The sequence below is a fragment of the Lutra lutra genome, chromosome 7 (assembly GCF_902655055.1).
Source record: "Lutra lutra chromosome 7, mLutLut1.2, whole genome shotgun sequence".
Taxonomy (NCBI): domain Eukaryota; kingdom Metazoa; phylum Chordata; class Mammalia; order Carnivora; family Mustelidae; genus Lutra; species Lutra lutra.
In genome coordinates, this window is record NC_062284.1 from 124,709,810 (window position 1) to 124,728,833 (window position 19,024).

At 35.6% G+C, this 19,024-nt stretch overlaps 1 long non-coding RNA gene across 1 annotated transcript in view; it reads right to left on the reverse strand.

Moving 5' to 3' along the window:
* The window catches only part of LOC125103901 (uncharacterized), a 29,391-nt gene that overhangs the window by 6,221 nt on the left and 4,146 nt on the right, over window positions 1–19,024 (reverse strand). Inside the window, exons 2-3 of the long non-coding RNA XR_007128522.1 lie at window positions 14,713–14,722; window positions 2,731–2,867 (exon numbers count right to left, since the gene is read on the reverse strand). This is a non-coding gene — a long non-coding RNA (uncharacterized LOC125103901). The remainder of the gene's footprint in view (window positions 1–2,730; window positions 2,868–14,712; window positions 14,723–19,024) is intronic.

A 19,024-nucleotide genomic window follows, 5' to 3' on the forward strand; every position in this document is an offset into this window, starting at 1 on the left:
GGTCATGCTTTCAATAAATTTTGTGCATATTTGCATGAGGATGTCACCTGATACCACTATCTGTAAATCCTCTTAAATATAGTGTGTTTGGTTACTTTAAACAAGTTCTATAAATGGAAGACACAATGCTGAATTTGTAAGACTTTTCATGCTTTAATATGCAGAATCTTTCACATAGTATTCTGTCAAAATTTTTGCATTAGGGGGCGCCTGGGTGGCTCAGTGGGTTAAGCCGCTGCCTTCGGCTCAGGTCATGATCTCAGGGTCCTGGGATCGAGTCCCACATCGGGCTCTCTGCTCAGCAAGAAGCCTGCTTCCCTCTCTCTCTCTCTCTCTGCCTGCCTCTCCGTCTACTTGTGATCTCTCTCTGTCAAATAAATAAATAAAATCTTTAAAAAAAAAAATTTTTTTTTGCATTAGAATAACTAGCCAATAGCAAATTTCATTCTATTGAAGACTAATGAAATAATAAGTAGAAATCCAGTGATCCCAGTCAAAAAGTTTCTTAAAATCTGAAGGAAAACTACACTGAGTATCAAAAGCATAAAGATAATATCATTTAAAATATCCTTTAAGGGGGAAATAAAATGTAGTTTCTGCCTACAAACTCAGAATCTGTTACTTCTAAGAAGTACTTCCCACCACATCACAGAACCATGTCCATCTGAGGCCCACCCAAGTTAACGGTTTTTTTTTTAATTGGATATTTCATTCCACTCAGATAGATCTCAACATGGTTACATGCACAATTAGGAGGAATAGTTGAGAGGGGAAGGAGCTGACAACCACTTTAAAAATATTACTACTGGGGCTCCTGGGTGGGTTAGTCAGTTAAATGGCTGCCTTTGGCTCAAGTCATGTTGTCAGGGTCTTGGGATTGAGGCCCAAATCAGGCTTTCCTGCTCAGCAGGGAGTCTGCTTCTCCCTCACCCTCTACCCCTCCCTTCTCTCACCCTTGCTTGCAGGTGCTGTCCTTCTCTCTCTCTCTCTCTCTCTCTCAAGTACTCTCTCTCTCAAATAAATAAAATCTTAAAAAAAAATAAAAAATAAAAAACATTACTACTGACTTGGCCTAAGGAAAAGAAACAATACTTTTTGTTGTGCATAAGCAAACTGTTAATTGTGTCCATTTTAGCCACCAGAGTAAAAATTCATCTTTAGCACTCCCAAGTTTTAATTATTTATCTTATTTTTCTCAAATTACTTATCTCCCAGTGACCTGGAAATCAAATTTCAAATAAGCCTACCCTTTAAAAACAGAAAAAATTTGACCAGTGTTTACATTAATCTTTATAATATAAATGTTGAGTGATTTTTTAAAAATTTATACTGTATATCAACCATAAGCTGCTACTGAAACAAATAAGACAGGCACAGTGCAAAATTCAAATATGCTTACCCTTTAACACAGAATAGTTTTTCTTTTCTATATTCTCTTTAAGGGATTTCCATTCACTATTGAGTTCCATTCTTCTATTTATTGGCTGGATGCTAAGGAATTAATCACTAACCTGGAACTATATCCTCTTTTACTGATTGATATCTTTGCGAGTTGGCTTAATGTAAAAGTAATATTTCAACTTACTTAAGAGGATATTTACAGTACTTCATCAATTCAAAAACACAATTTGCCCTAGATCTTAACGTCTCTGTAATTGGTATATGTCTTACAATTGATGGCATGGCCATAATTTCATTGACTATACTTTTGGGTTTCACTTGCTGCTTTTTGTTTTTCTTTCACTCAGTGATTTATAGAATAACGGCACATCCTATGATTGAGAGCAACTTAGATTTGAGGAAACATGACGTTGTCTTTAATCCAAACAATATAATGTTGGAATAAGAATATTTTATGTGTTAGAGAAAGATCATTTCGTGTGGGCTGGCAAGATGGTCAAGATCTTTCTGATCACATACTCTTTCTACTGCTGCTATAGTGCTGGAGTATGCTGGGTCCAGTTTTTAGCTGCCAATGCAGCCAAATAGAGAAAATAAGATATTGCTCTAGAAGTGACTTACAGAAGTCTCCAACCCACTACCATGCAGAAATGGCTGTTCTCAAGGTTAACTGTGACAAACATCTTGACAGATCCCATAGTCAATTCTATTGGCCTGTGACTCACACAGCCTCACAGCAGAATGGATCAGACCTGACAACAACACACTTCTTAAAATATTTTCTACACGTGAAAAATTGAAATATTTTCATATATGGTTTATATAATAGAACATCCTCCTGGTTTTCTTCCCACATTACTACCCTCTCTTAGTCTCTCTCTCTCTCTCTCTTTTTTTTATTTATTTTTTTGTTTGTTTCAGGAGTAAAATTTAGTGATTCATCAGTTGCATGTAACACCTAGTGCTCATTCCATCAAATGCCCTCCTAATGCCCATCACCCAGTTTTCCCCTCCTCCTCCCCTCCAGCAACACTTGGCTTGTTTCCTAGAGTTCAGAGTTTCTTATGATTTGCCTCCCTCTCAATTTTCATCTTATTTTTCCTTCCCTTCCCATATGTTCATCTGTTTTGTTCTTAAATTCCAGATATGAGTGATATCATATGGCATTTTTATTTTTCTGACTGACTTATTTCACTTAGCATGATACCCTCTAGTTTCATCATGTCATTACAAGTGACAAGATTTCATTCTTTTTGATGGCTAAGTAATATTTCTCTCTCTGTGTGTGTGTGTGTGTGTGTGTGTGTGTGTGTATGTGTGTGCTCACACGTGTGTGTTTACCACATCTTCTTTATCCATTCATCTGTCTGTAGACATCTGGTCTCTTTCCATTGTTTGACTAGTGTGGACATTACTGTTATAAACATTGGGATGCATGTGTCCCTCAGATCACTATGTTTCAGTCTCTTTTAAAGGATAGAGTTGAGACGTGGATGGAACTAGAGGATATTATGCTGAACAAAATAAGTCAATCAGAGAAAGACAGTTATCATATGATCTCTCTGATATGAGGAATTTGAGAGTCAGGGTGGGGAGTTGTGGGGGGGTAGGGAAGGAAAAAATGAAACAAGATTCGATCAGGAGAGAGACAAACCATAAGAGACTCTTAATTTCACGAAACAAACTAAGGGTTGCTGGGGGGTGGGAACAAACTAAGGGATAGGGTGGCTGGGTAAAGGACATTGGGGAGGGTATGTGCTATAGTGAGTGTTATGAAATGTGTAAGCATGATGATTCCCAGACCTGTATCCCTGGGGCAAATAATGCATTACATGTTAATAAAAAAATTTAAAGGATAGAGTTGAATTCTGCAATCCCTAATTAATTACTCATTATTAACTTTCTTCTCTGTACTTTCTATACTCCCTATGATTCTTATTAACAATTGCATGCATTTAAGTATACATATAGAAAAGGATAAATGTAGTTTTATATTATATATCAGGGTTATACTGGATGCAAGTAATGAGTTGGGAATCACTTGTACAAAAGGTTTGTATGGTTCTTATAAACTCCTTATAAAAAGGCATAGGAAAATATTGTAGGATTGTTAAAACTACAAAGAAAGCATTTGTACATTTTTAAAATATTTATGTTTATAGAAAACATCCTATTAACTAAACATTTAAGAAAATCAGTATTTAGTTTTAGATGTACAGAGAGCAGAAACATCATCGTTTCCTTCCTTTTCCTTCTCCATTTAGGTGATAGAAAATGTTAAAAGAATAAAATAATAACAATATTAGAAAATAAGAAAATTAGGAAGCAGTGGGTCAGAAAACTTGAAGGCAACCCAGGAAATGGACAGCTGGTGAAAGAATTATGAATCCGTTGCAAAAATCTTCAGGGAAGAGAATAATGATTCCTTCCAAGGTGGTTCAGGAGAAGATGTAAGCTTAACATGAAACACACACACACACACACACACACTGAATAGGCAGTAGGTCTTGGGTAATTAATTATGTGCTACTGTTAGATCAGTGAGTGGTTGGCTCCTTAGATAAATGGCAGTGCCAACTGTTGCCAAGGATGTGGAGCAACAGGGTCTCATTCATTGCTGTTGGAAATGCAAAATAGTACAGCCATTTTGTCATATAGTTTGGCAGTTTCTTTAAAAAGTAAATACAGTTTTGCAGTACAATTCTGTAACCACACTCCTCTCTACTTATCCAACTGACTTTAAGACCTATGTCCGTATAAAAACCTATACTCAAATGTTTATAGCAGTTGTATTTATAATCATCAAGAGCAAGAAGCAATCAAAATGTCCTTCATATATTATTTTGATTTTTTAAAAAATGAGCTATCAACTTATGAAGAGACATGAAACCTTAAATACATATTACTAAGGGAAAAAGTCAGTTTGGAAAAGCTATACAGAGGTAGGTGCCTGGGTGGCTCAGTCGGTTAAGCATCTGCCTTTGGCTCAGATCATGATCCCAGGGTCCTGGGATGGAGCCCCACATTGGACTCGCTGCTCAGCAGGGAGTCTGCTTTTCCCTATTTTTCTGCCTCTACCCCCTGACTTGTGCACTCTCTTTTGCTCACTCACTCTCTCTCTCAAATAAGTAAATAAAATCTGGGGGTGGGGGGGGAAGCTATACATTGAATGCTTTCCATTATATGACATTCTGGAAAAAAATAAAACTGTAGAGATAAACCGATCAGTAATTGACAGAGTGGAGAGGTTGAACAGATGAAGTACAGGAGAAAATGGTGTCATACTATAATTGCAGATACATGAAATGATGCATGTGTCAAAGCCCATTGGTCTTTACAGCACAACAGGGAACGATAATGTATGCAATTTTTTTATAAATCACTTAGGAGGTTGAGGAAATCACTAGATAGGATGCAGAATATGACAAAATAATCTAACTATATTACAGAAACATAAAAAAAAACCTCAGTAAACTGAATGGGAGAAAATGTTGCTAACCTTGGAAGTGAGAGGGTTCTGAAAAATAAAGGCAAAACAATCTGTATTAAGAACTGTACTCTAGGGGCGCCTGGGTGGCTCAGTGGGTTAAGCCGCTGCCTTCGGCTCAGGTCATGATCTCAGGGTCCTGGGATCGAGTCCCGCATCGGGCTCTCTGCTCGGCAGGGAGCCTGCTTCCCTCTCTCTCTCTCTCTCTCTGCCTGCCTCTCTGTCTATTTGTGATCTCTCTCTGTCAAATAAATAAATAAAATCTTTAAAAAAAAAAAAAAGAACTGTACTCTAGCTAATAAGATTGTTTCCATAGGAGTCTAGGGTAACAGTTCTTTTTCAGCTATAAATATATATAAGAATTGAACAGTCAAATCAATGAGTGGTAGAGGGTGAAAATCTGAAGTCTAGCATATTGGGGTGTGGTAAACTAATAACTTTGCTCCTAACTATCAAGATTTATTAATGGTATTCATATACTCTATTCTCGTCAGTTCAAATGATTCACACACAGCTTACATCACAAGATATAGGATTCCAAATCTTCTTCCTCATCATTTGGAAGCTCTGTCACTAAAGAAACAAGAAAGGGCAAGGACTGAATGAAAACACACAAAGAATTCAAAATATAGAATCAAAATTGTAAATCCCTAACACAATATATTAGTTTGATATGAGGAATTTTCATACAGTATTAAATGTTCAACATTACATTTTCTCTGTCTTCTTCTTTCTATTCTTACATATGTGCATAAAATGTTTACCTGCTTCCCTCCTGAGAGGAAGAAATGTATCTTATTGTCAAGAATATTTTTAACATACCTGTGCTTTGGGGCGCTTGGGTGTCTCAGTGGGTTAAAGCCTCTGCCTTTGGCTCTGGTCATGATCTCAGGTCCTGGGATCGAGCCCCGCATTGGGCTCTCTGCTCAGCAGGGAGCCTGCTTCCTCCTCTCTCTCTGCCTGTCTCTCTGCCTACTTGCAATCTCTGTCTGTCAAATAAATAAGTAAAATCTTAAAAAAAAAAAAAAAAAAAAAAAACAGCAACAACAACAAAAACATACCTGTGCTTTGATATCATCTGCCATTACTTACTTTGAAACAATTTTTTTTTTATACTTACTCCCCTTTATGGGATCCTTCTGCTTCTTTCTACTTCAACTTAAACTGTAATCAAACAACGCTAAAACCTTTTATTCTTAAGACAAATAGAAAACAACATAAGTTTCTCACATTTCTACTCTGTCTACTTCTGAATCTAGCGTTTGTATGCTATTTATTTATTTATTTATTTATTTTTACAATGAGAGCCATCCTAATGGGTGTTATATATTTTATTGTGGTTTTAATTTTCATTTGCCTAATGACTAGCATATTAGAGCATTTTGTCATGTGCTTATTGGTCATTGTATATCTTCTTTGGAGAAATATCTAGTCTTCTACCCATTTTTTTGATCAGGTTGTTTATTTTTTGTTGTGGTTGAATTGTAGAGGTTCTGCACATAGTCTGGATATTAGCTTCTTTTCAGATATATGCTTTGCAGATATTTTCTTTCATTCCATGCATTGCCTTTTCACTCTTTTGATTCTTCCTATTCAAGAATTTATTATATATATATATACGTATATATATATAGTGTGTGTTTCTCAAAGCTTTGTTGTTTTGCAGGTGCCTGGGTGACTCAGTTGGTTAAGCATCAATTCTTGGTTTTGGCTCTGGTCATGATCTCATGGTTCATGATCTCTTGGGGTTCTGAGATCTAGCCCCCGGCATTCCCTCAGGCTCTGTGCTCTTCAGGGAGTCTGTTTGAGCTTCTCTTCCTCTGCCCTTCCCCTCTCTTTTGTGCAATAGATAAGTAAATCTTAAATAGATAGATAAATCTTTAAAAAAAGAAAAAGAAAGCTTTGTTGTTTTGTTTTAGTTTTACTTACACAGGTTTTTAGGGTACTTTAATTTATAGATTTGTAGGTTCATATTTTAGTTATTTTTTAGTTAATTTGCAATTATAAAAGTGATCCTCTTTTCTAGTACATGTTCTTTCTAGTTTTGGTTAATACATGTAAATGCCGTTGATTTTTGTATATTGATTTTACTACCTGCTACAAATGGTATGTTGATTTGTAGATTTTTCTGATTTCTGTAGAATAAATAATTCTGTTATGATAAATTTCAAACTTTCTATGGTCATTCACTGGCTTGCAGAATTCCTGAACTTTTTACAATCTGCAGCAGAAGCCTGTCCAAGCTGGCTCCAGCATTACATTGCCTGATACTTTAATAAATTATTTGTTTGTTTATAATAGTTTTTTCATTGATTCTTTTGGAATTTCTAAATGTATAATTATATCATGTGCACATAGAGACAGTTTTAGCCTTTCTACTTCATACAATTTTAATAGTTTCCTATTGTCTAATTGTATTAGCTAATATTTCCTATAAGCCATTAAATGTTCCTGGAGATGATGGCTTCCCCTACCTTGTTGATGATTTTAGTTTTAGTGTGTTCCATTAAACTTCCCCTCTTTAGTTTATGTAGATGCCTTTATGTTTTTGTGTATGTGTATGTCTGTGTGTGTGTGCATGTGTGTGTCAAAGATACATCTACCAATTGCTGTTTTACTGAGTGTTTTTAACATAAATTAATGTTCATATTGTCTTTTGTATAATGCTTTTTCTTCTGCTATACTGACTCTATGAAAATAATCCTATGAGTTTTTCCTAATTTCTATTAATAGGCTAGATGTATTAATAAATTTCTTAATAACAAAATGCCATTTTATTTCTGGAATAAAATCTCTTGGGTCAGGACTTTCTCCTTGATATTCTATTTTATTATGCTGTTGTACTTTATTACCTATACTATATAATTTTAAATGTTTACAAAATATTCATAAGTGTGATTGATCTATACTTTTCCTCCCCACTCTCTCTCTGATGTGCTTTTTACATGGCTTTAAAGCATTACTGAATTTTGAAAGAGTTATCAGTATGAATCTTAACACTGTCCAGCAAGATGCTCAATCTAACCTAATTTCATTTTTCTCTTAAAAGAAAATTGATTGTTGAAATACAGATTTAATTAGTAAAAATCCTTTACATAGAAATGTAAAGTGTATTGTGTGTTACAAAGGATATGGACTATGTGTGAATATATTCTACATTTGCCTCTTGATTTTAGTTGCAGGGGTTATGTTATTTCTATCTCACACTTGAGAAAATTGGATGAATGACTTGAAGCATTCAGCTGGATAATTAGCAGCATGAAATCCCAACCTAATTCTTTTGATGTTAAGATAAAAACTCCCATAAGTCTTTGTTGCTACCCCTTCTAGTAAAAAGATGAGGGTACATTAAGCCATCTACTTTCATGCTTTAATCCTTCCCTTAGCCAATGGTTTGGGAATAATACTTCTAATCATGGGATAAAATTGCTGTATCTGAATAACTAACTGAACAGCAATGCCACAAAACTCTTTGCCCCATGATCTTGATGCTATAGAATTAATAACTCTTAATGAATGAACTGGTGATTTTTGTCCTTCAAGAGTTATTTTGCAGTCTTTTTCTACCACTCTAGTTTATAACTTGGCTTTATTACTTAAATTTAGGAGAAAAGAAAACTGTGAAGAACAATAACACCTTGGATAATACAGAAACAAATATTTCTCATTTGATGAAAGTAAGCCCTTTAAGAAAAAAGGGGACGATGAAATTCATTAATTACAATGTATCCTTTTTTAATCCTCATAATGCAATAAAAGCCAGGTAATTTTAAATGCCTATAGATTAGCGTGACTTAAAGAAAATGGCAATAAATTGTAAATAATAAGTTTTTAATTATAACTGCTAATCATGACGATTAATACTACACCCTCTCAAGTTTCATTTTTAAAATAATGGCCTTAAATTGCCTTAACAAGATTTAATATAATTCGAAAACTCCTGTGAATATACTAAATAGCTATAATAAGCCCCATCATTAACTTAATAAAAGAAACGTTTTAAAAGGTGAATTGGAAAGAAAAAGAAAAAAAGCAATAGCTGTAGACAAACAAAGGCTTCTTCTCTGTCCCATGCATTTATTACTTGAGGGCAAAATGGGAACACAGAATAATGATTACTTGGGCTTTAGATTTTGTGTAAGGAAGAGAAAGAAAAATTTACTCCTCCCACTCTAATTGGAAGGCAGAACATATTTCAAGCATCCAAACAGTAAAGAATGTCATCATAGAAAGTGGCAAAGGTTAATTTGGTGAGTGCCTGTAATCCCACCTCTTTCGGGATTATTTAGTAACCTTCTGTGCTCTGTTTTCCTTCTCAATTGTTTCCTGATTTACTGCTTCTATTTACTTTCCCTGACATACTTTCTTTCTCACAAGTGGAGGCTGATTAGTTTTTGTTATGATTATATGGCTTGATCTCTGTGGAGAATTTCAGGGGAGCGGTGAAAGGTGCATAATGAAAAGATATGTTGCTTCTACTGAGATTACAGAATTAAATGTAATGCAAAGTTTATGCAAAAAGAAATGCAATCACTTGAACGAGTTGAAGGAAAGATGAGGAATAACAGCACTGTGGATGGTTATGAAGTTAATCTAAATTAAAATATAGACTGGAATTAATTTTGTCTTCTTGGATAGCAAAACACTCCTCTGATTTCCTCTCCTTGTATTGACTTAGAGAGATAAATAACATCCTCACTTTCAAATGCATGTGTCACCAACCAAAACAATCTAACGAGGAAATCTGTTAGGCAAATGAGTTTTCCCAAATTGTCATGGTTGCCTATTGAGACAAATGAGTTAGTAAATTTAAGAGGATTCACCACTTATGAGTATTAAAGTGAATGTTTGGTGAGAATTATAAACTGCATTCAACCTTCACTCCATGTAGGTGAAGTAATAACTGAATTCTAGAAGCAGTTCAGGTCAAATGGAGTTTTACAGGCAAGCTATGAAAATTAGTATTAAAAATATTTAGTGCTAGCTTTCATATAGCACTGCTTTAAATAAATAATACAAAAACACCATTGAAATCTTGACCCTTTTTTTGAAGCCTTGCTTAACCAAAGCAATGTGGAAGACACCTTAATTCATTTTAATCCTTATAAAATAATATCATTGCACCCAACTTGAAAAGTTATGCCCTTCTATTATTTACCCTATGTAGTTTCATCGATTATTTCATTTTTTTTTAAGATTTTATTTATTTATTTGACAGACAGAGATCACAAGTAGGTAGAGAGTCAGGCAGAGAGAGAGGGGGAAGCAGGCTCCCTGCTGAGCACAAAGTCCAATGCTGGGCTCGATCCCAGGGTCCTGGGATCATGACCTGAGCTGAAGCAGAGGCTTTAACCCACTGAGCCACCCAGGTGCCCTATTATTTAATTTTTTTTTAATTTATATTTATATGCCTTATATTTCTAATTATATTATAACGTCATAGAGGGCTGAGGGCTTCCCTTACTTTTTATAAATGTCATAGTATCTACTAAGCCTTCTTAAACATACGACATTTAATATATATTTTATACAAAATCAGTTGAACTGATGAGTTTTCCACAGGATAGCTAACCTAAACTTTAGGGTTCCTAAAAAAGACATGTACAAATTATCAAAAATTTTCATTGTCAGGAACCAATCTTACCCCCACTCTGAATTTCTATTTCACTAGATTTGGCTTCAAATTTATGGTTTTGACATTGATGTCGGTAGGTGGCCTCGGGAATATACATGGAGAAAGGCTGCATAAAGAAACTCATTTATTCACAACAAACATGAAGTACTATCATCTCACTCACAAAATTTGTGTTAATAATAAATTGTGAGACAGGTATTTGAACCTGGCACCAAGTACACAAAAAATAAATAAAGCACCCTTGCAGAATTCAGATCTTAGTGCATTTATTCCAACTAGACTGGAAAGAATAAGGAAAATATTATTTCCTTGCTGAAATTTCTCCTCCCTTCGACCACTTTCTCTTCCAGGGCAGATTTGCTCCTCTCTGAAGTTCCTATTTTTGGGGCACCTGGGTGGCTCAGTGGGTTAAGGCCTCTGCCTTCGGCTCAGGTCATGATCCCAGGGTCCTGGGATCGAGCCCCGCGTCGGACTCTATGCTCGGCGGGGAGACTGCTTCCTCCTCTCTCTCTACTTGCCTCTCTGCCTACTTGTGATTTCTGTCAAAAAAAAAAAAAAAAAAAAAAAATCTGAAGTTCCTATTTTCATCTTTGCACCACCATTTGTGTGATCCTCTAGAGAGACTGTGGCTAGTTCTGCACTATAATTTGGATAGAGAAATTATTGGTTAGCTGGTTTCCTTAGGCTATATTCTGTTTCTAGCTTTTCTCCTCTTTATTTTTTGTGATCCTTCGAGTAATAGTTACAGAGTTTGGAAAAGCTTTTAAAAAAAACCCTTACAAACCAAATATATGCCAATATATTTGTAATCTTAGTTTCCTTCTCTCCAAGTAAGTTCCATCAGTAGCAGCTTATTTTGTTGGAAATGCCTTCCACAGAAATCCTCATAGGGGAGTTCAGAGTGCCTTGTCAAAAGACATACTAAATAACATATCCCCATAACTATTACAGATCAATCTTTTGGTAGGAAATAAAAAACAGGAACAGAAATAGGATTATAATTTCAAATTCTCTTCTGGGGATCCCAGCTGTCTTTTTAAATCACCTCCTTTTTGGTTCTTCAGTTGCAGCCCTGTCCAGCCACGATGCAAGAGGCTAAAACCCAAAATCAAAGTTATCGATGGTTAACAAAATACTCACTGTTATAAAGAATAAGAGCCATTTCAAACACTTCAGAAGCTTGTTGATTCATACCAGAGGACATAGCAATAAAACTAATTGCTCATTATAGAGACACAACTATCGACACAATTCTGTTTCAGAATGAAGAATGTTTTATTTTTTTAAAAAGCATGAAATAATGGTCTCCCACATTCTAATTCTCTAATTTAAATCAATATGCTCTTTTTATCTAGAATGAAATTATCTAGAAAAAAGGGGACACCTGGGTGGCTCAGTTGGTTAAGCGACTGCCTTCAGCTCAGGTCATGGTCCCGGAGTCCTGGGATTGAGTCCCACATCGGGCTCCTGGCTCCATGGGGAGTCTGCTTCTCCCTCTGTCTCCTCTCATGCTCACTCACTCTGTCTCTCTCGAATAAAAAATAAATAAATAAATAAAATGAAATTATCTTTTTTTCTGAAATTCTTTTAATGTCTGTCTTTGTGAACTCAGGCTGCTCTAACAGAATACCAGAGACCAGGTGGCTTTATTATTATAAAGAACAGAAATTTATTTCTCCCAGTTCTGGAGTCTGAGAAGTCTAAGATCAAGGTGTCAGCAGCAGGTATGGTCTGACGAGAACCTACTTCCTGATTAATCTTCTTGTGTTCTTACCTGGGAGAAGGGGGCAAAAGAAATCTCTGGGGTCTCTTTTAGGAGGGCACTAATTTCATTCATGAAGAATACACCCTCATGACCTACCCATCTTCCAACCTCCAAATGTCATCACATTGGGAGTTAGAATTTCAACATATAAATTTGGGGAGGATACAAACCTTTAGTCTATAGCCATGTATTTTTTTTAATTTTTTTAAAGATTTTATTTATTTATTTGACAGACAGAGATATCAGAGATATCAGAGAAGCAGGCAGAGAGAGGAGGAAGCAGGCTCCCCGTTGAGCCGGATGCGGGGCTCGATCCCAGGACCCCGGGACCCCAGGACCATGACCCGAGCCGAAGGCAGAGGCTTTAACCCATTGAGCCACCCAGGCGCCCCTATAGCCATGTATAATAGTTTGTATTCAATTATTCTATTCTGAGAAATATAAGGTCAAATAATTTTTTAAGTCAAATTATTTTAAACTGTTACACTTTCTAAATGAAAATAAGTATTTGAAACACAATTGTCCCTTAATAACAATAGTCTTCATATCCCACAGTCAAAACACTGCAAACAAAACAAGTTGACTCTATTAAACCTTTCTCATTTCTGCCATTTACCATTTATAAGGGCTCTGTTGAAAATACTTCCCACAATCATCATTCGTGAAAATATAAATATAAAGAATAGATAATTTTTCAGCATAATTGAATTATATGAAATAATACCAAGTTTGCCGTTCTCACTGAAGGATATGATCCATTTCCTATGCTTACTGACAAAAATCTCATAGATCCTATACTGTCTTATCTGATAGATGCTATTTTTAACCCAACTGCATCAAATTCAACAGTGGTTAAACAATGGTTAGCCTAATTTAATGCTGCATGTTAATGTCTTGTGTTAAAATTAAATACAGAATGGAGACCAGATTTGAAAGTTTCCTGGGCAGACAAAACCAGTTAAGCAACATAAACAAAACAAAATCTAGGTTATTTCGTGGACATAAGCAAAACTTAAGTGATTCTTATAAATGTCTCTGAATATCATAAAAAGAAAATAAGTTATCTTCCTAAAATGATGTGAGATAATCACTTTTAATCAATTCCCCACCGTTTGAAAATATCCATTGTAAAGGTTAAACGACTTCCTCAAATTTCACCTGATGAGCCATCCCGTTAATGTCATGCCCTTGATCTTCATCAGTTTTGAACTGAAAGCTCCCAGTTCATGAACTGTTCTTATATGCACAATAAACTTTTGCTAAACACTATTTTATTGATCTGGCAGTTTTAATCTTGCTATTTCTGGATTTTTGACATTTGCAAGTCATGGTTGTAGGAATTCAGTGGCTATGACAAATTCCTGACAAATCACAGAATCACATATTGATCTAATATAAACATTATTACCTACTCTGTCCTCTTTCTTTTTTTTTTCTTTAAGATTTTATTTATTTATTTGACAGAGAGAGAGAGATCACAAGTAGTTAGAGAGGCAGGCAGAGAAAAAGGGGGAAGCAGGCTCCCTGCTTAACAGAGAGCCCAATGTGGGACTCGATCCCAGGACCCTGAGATGATGACCAGAGCCGAAGGCAGAGGCTTAACCCACTGAGCCACCCAGGCACCCCATCCTCTTTCTTTCTTATAATGTTAAAAGAAATCGGGACTTAGAGTCAATTTGGTTTTGAATGATATTCTCTCATAAAAACAATCACACAAGTTTTATTTTCCCTTTGAAATATGAAAATATGTTAAAGTAAATCATTAATATTAGAAGTCTATTTGAGCACAAAGATAATTAAATAAGCCTAGTTCTCTATGACACAGGATAAAGATTAGTTGGGTCACATAATAGAGCAAAACTTCCACAAATTAGGAGTAGGAAAGTGTAAGAAATTCTTGGATCACAAAATGAATGAAGTAGCAAAAATCATCCCCCAGGAAGCTCAAACAAGAGAGATCAAGGTCTCTTTGTTATTGAATCATGGGAACTTAACCTCCCAAATACAATACATTGATGTGTTTCTCAATTTAAAATCTGAATTATAGAAATAAAAACAAATGAACCCTAGCTTCTGATTTCTGGTAAATGGCAGAGTAGCTTGATGAGGCTAATGTTCCATGGATAACGACCTCAAAATTAGGACAAAATATTTTCTTTTATATAAGATGTTTAAAGGCATTGAAGGATAATCAAAAGGAAAGCATGCAGAACCTGGAGGAAAGTTGTCAGTGAAAAGATGAGAACTGTCCTGGGGAAATTGAGGCATTTTGCAGAGAGAAAGTTGCAGTTCACTCACTAATGAAGAAAAAAAAAAAAATCGGACTAAAGAAAATGGAAAATTTGGAGAGAAACCTAGAAGGAAGGCAGACACAGAAAGGAGGATCCACAAAACATTTGTATAAATTCTGTTGAAATCCTTGACTTACGTTAAACTGTGAACATATGGGGGAATAACTTTATGGTGCATGGCAAGAAAGGCATAGCTAGAAGCTAAAAGAACTGAGAAAGCTTAGTGCTGTCCCCAAGATTTCTCTTTTGATACATGAATTATTTGCAAGTATATTTCTTATAGTACTTTACTAATTATTTCCTGTATTATTAATCACTTTATTGATTGCACTGTGGTTAAAGAACATACTGTTGACTGTTGATAAATTCATTTCCTTAAAAGTTGTAGAGACTGGCTGAGTAATATTGCGGTCTATACATATACTACATCTTCTTTATCCATTCATCAGGTGATGGACATTTGGGCTCTTTCCATGTAATGAAATATTACTCAGCCATCAAAAGGAATGAAATCTTGTCATTTACAACAATATGGATAGAGCTAGAGTATATTATGCTAAGCAAAATAAGTCAGAGAAAGAAAATATCATATGATTTCACTCATATGTGGAATTTAAGAAACAAAACAGATGAACATAGGAGAAGGGAAAAAAAGAGAGGAAAACAAACTATGAGACATTCTGAACTATAGAGAACAAACTGAGGGTTGTTGGAGGGAAAGTGGGGAGGGGGATGGGCTAGATGGGGGATGGGAATTAAGGAGGGCGTTAGTTGCAATGAGCCCTGGGTGTTGCGTGTAAGTGCTAAATCACTAAATTCAATACCTGAAACAAATTTTACCATATATGTTAATTAACTAGTATTTAAGTAAAAACTTTAAAAAAAAAGAATTTTTAGAGACTGTTCTATGGCCTAACATATGGCTAGTTTTTGATAAACATTTCATAATTATTAAAAATAATGTATATTTTTATAGTTTTTGGTGTATTACTCAGTATAAATTAGGTCACCCTTGTTTATCTTGTTCTCTTAGTCTTCTATACCACTATTAATCATTTGTGTTTGTTTTGTTTTCTGAAAGATGATATAGATACAGTGAAAGGTATGTATAGCTCTTTTATTTTTGTCAAAATTTGCTTTATATTATTTTAGGCTAGATTAATAGGTATGTATATATATATCTGGAGTAGTTTTATCTTAGTGTTCAGTTAAATATTTAATCATTTTGAGCTTTTCTTTATTTCTGGTACTACTATTTACATTAAAAGATACATTTTTAATATTTAAATAGCCATATTTTAACTTTAATTTAGTATTTACATGTTATATGTTTTTAAATCTTCTCCTTTCAGTTTTGCCCTAACCTTCTATTTTAGATGTATTTTTAGGAAAAGCAGATACTTCAGTTTGTTCCCTAGTTCTACCATATTGTTTTTAAATTTTATTACTTAGTTTTTGATGTTAATTAAATTGTTAAATAAACATGAATCTCACTTCTTGCTATTTGCTTTCTATTTTTCAGATTCTATGTTCTTTTCTTTAGGTATGTATTTTCATTGATTATTTTTTTATTTTTAAATTTTTCTTCTGTATTAATTCACTGGCATTATCATCCTCTCTCTTAGGGCTTATTCCTGAGATTGCAAGATAAATTCTTGACCTGTCAACTCTAACATAATTTATTTTTTTATTTTTTTTTATTTTAAAAAATATTTTATTTATTTATGTGACAGAGATCACAAGTAGGTAGAGAGGCAGGCAGAGAGAGAGGAGGAAGCAGGATCCCTGCTGAGCAGAAAGTCCAATGTGGGGCTCGATCCCAGGACCCTGGGATCAGGACCTGAGCTGAAGGCAGAGTCTTTAACCCACTGAGTCACCCAGGTGCCCCTCTACCATAATTTAGAACATTCGTCTCTCTCTGAAAAATACAAAACCATAGAACCTTTTTTAAAAAAGATTTTATTTATTTACTTGACAGAGAGAGACACAGCGAGAGAGGGAACACAAGCAAGGGGAGTGGGAGAGGGAGAAGCAGGCTTCCTGCCAAGCAGGGAGCCCAATGCGGGGCTTGATCCCAGGACCCTGGGATGATGACCTGAGCCAAAGGCAGACGCCTAACGACTGAGCCACCCAGGTGCCCCATCACAGAACATTTTAAACCTATTTCCTCCTGGTATTTACTACTGAGTTGTGGTTATGTATGTACCACTGGGATTTGCCAGGATGCCTTGTCTGAAAGGGGAAGCCTTGGACTTCACTTTTTTTTTCCCCCTTTTTCTTCCTCCCCCCCCCCTTTTTTTTTTAAACTCTGACTTCCCATACGAACCTGTACAAACTTTCAAAAGTTCTGCTTAATTATCAGCCACATCTCCAAGGCACCTCCAGGAGAAAGCAACCCCCAATAGTAGGATCACGTCCCAGAGCTTCCTGCTTTCTTAGACTTTTGTGCCGCAATCTTTCACCCTGTCAGCAGTCCCTGCTCTTGTCTACCGCAGGAGCTCTTCCCTGACGCCCATATACCCACAGACACTCCACGGATGGGCTTTCGGGATGGGATCACCTGGGAATAAAGAGGTATAACAATCTTTATTTCCAATGCCTAATTCTTTATGCCAAACTGGCTTGATAGAAACAGATAAGGGACCCCACTATTTTTTGTTTCAATTTTATCGCCAAATCCATTTTCATGAGCCGTAGCAGACACCGTGATTTCAGAGCTGCAGGGGTCTTGACCGCAAAAGCATGAAGCTTACCTAGCTGAGGAAGAAGGAACTTCCGTCTTTTTGCCATAGACTGTACCCTCGAGTGTCAGCTTGCTTGTTTTCTCCATTTTTTTTTTTTTTTATAGAAAAGCTATGTTGAGGTAAATTGATCCTCCTCAGGCTTTGCCTTTGCATTTTTTTTTCTCTTTATTAAAAAAACCTGCCCGACCTAAGGCCACTGCTGCGCTTGAACAAAGTGGACAGTGAAATAGTCCATTTTAACTCATTTGTTGGGTGGTATTTGCATTTTGATGCTTGTACACCGAAATGCATTAGGGAAGTGTGTTTATGCATGAATAAGATAAAAAGGGAACTCCTCGTGGAATAAGAATCATAGAAAGTATGTTTTTTCTTTCTGGCTCTGAAAACAGCGGCAGAAATCTGCTCTGCAAAAGATAATTGGGAAGAATATTCCTTGCTAAGTAATAAGGGTTATAAATAGCTGAAATATTTAATATAATAAATTTCACACAATTGAAAATCATAGGCTCTTTTCATTAAGCCAAACATACTGACTCTTAATAGAAAGCACATTTCGGGGAAAGTGATTATCTAGAGCATTCAACCGCATGTATTGGGGGGGAAAATGGGGAGGGGAGAGAAGGGAGAAGCAAATTTCACATGCCAGTTTTTGTTCCTCTAAGCATAACCCAGAGGTTTCAGAATTTAAGATTCTACTTGTCAACTTTCTCCCAAGGAGAGCAAAGGAAAGCATGATATTATACAGTCAGAGTTTTGTCCCTTCTGTCACACTCTATCCACCTGGAATGGAATCTATCCCTCTATCCCAGTAATAACACACAGGGTAAGTGTCACTCTCTTCTCACCAAAATAAATATTCTGCACCTACTGTTTTGAATATAATATGCACTAATTTTATTTTTGACATTACAACCATGCTCTGTCTATCCCTGCTGATATCCTGATAGCCCTCAAAATATTTTAACATTATTAAAAAAGCAGTTACCCCAGGTTGTACTTCCGTTTCTTAAAGAGTGGATTTTAAGAGCTGAGATATCTCTTTTACAGGCACGGAACTTGACCTGAAATTCCTTCACTTACTTAGCAAAGTATATTTGCTGATAGTTGCTGAAAGAAAATAATTCAGTGCCTGGAGACAAAGCCTGAGGTGAGAAAGTCTGAGCCCTAGATTCTTAGTTCAATAGTATTAGCAACAATAGAAAAAATATAAATTATAAGCTCTATATACTATTTTAAAAATCCAGTATAATGAGGTGAGGAAGATGGCATGTGTTAAAGGACAAAGAAGTGGGAAGAGAAAGAGAAGGAAGGAGAGTAAGAGATAAACGAGGAAGAACAATGACAAGAAACTATTTCACATGTGCTTTGTACAAGGTACTTAACTAAGTTCCCTGTGCTAAAATATGCATAATTACATTGGAAATTCATAGCTTCATTCAGATACACTTAGAACTGTAAGGATTATTGTGGATTATTGTGAGGACTAATTTTATCATCAGTTTCCAGATGAGAAGCCTATGGTTTAGACTGGATCTATGATTTTTCCAATGCTGTAGGTATAAAAGGATTCAAAACCAGATCTGACTGCAGAGTGTACAGGAGTAACTACTATTATGTCCTCCCTCTCCATTTAGAAATGCTAAACCAAGAGGTTGATCTAATTTGCATTCCAGTGAAAATCTACACTTATTTTATAAAATT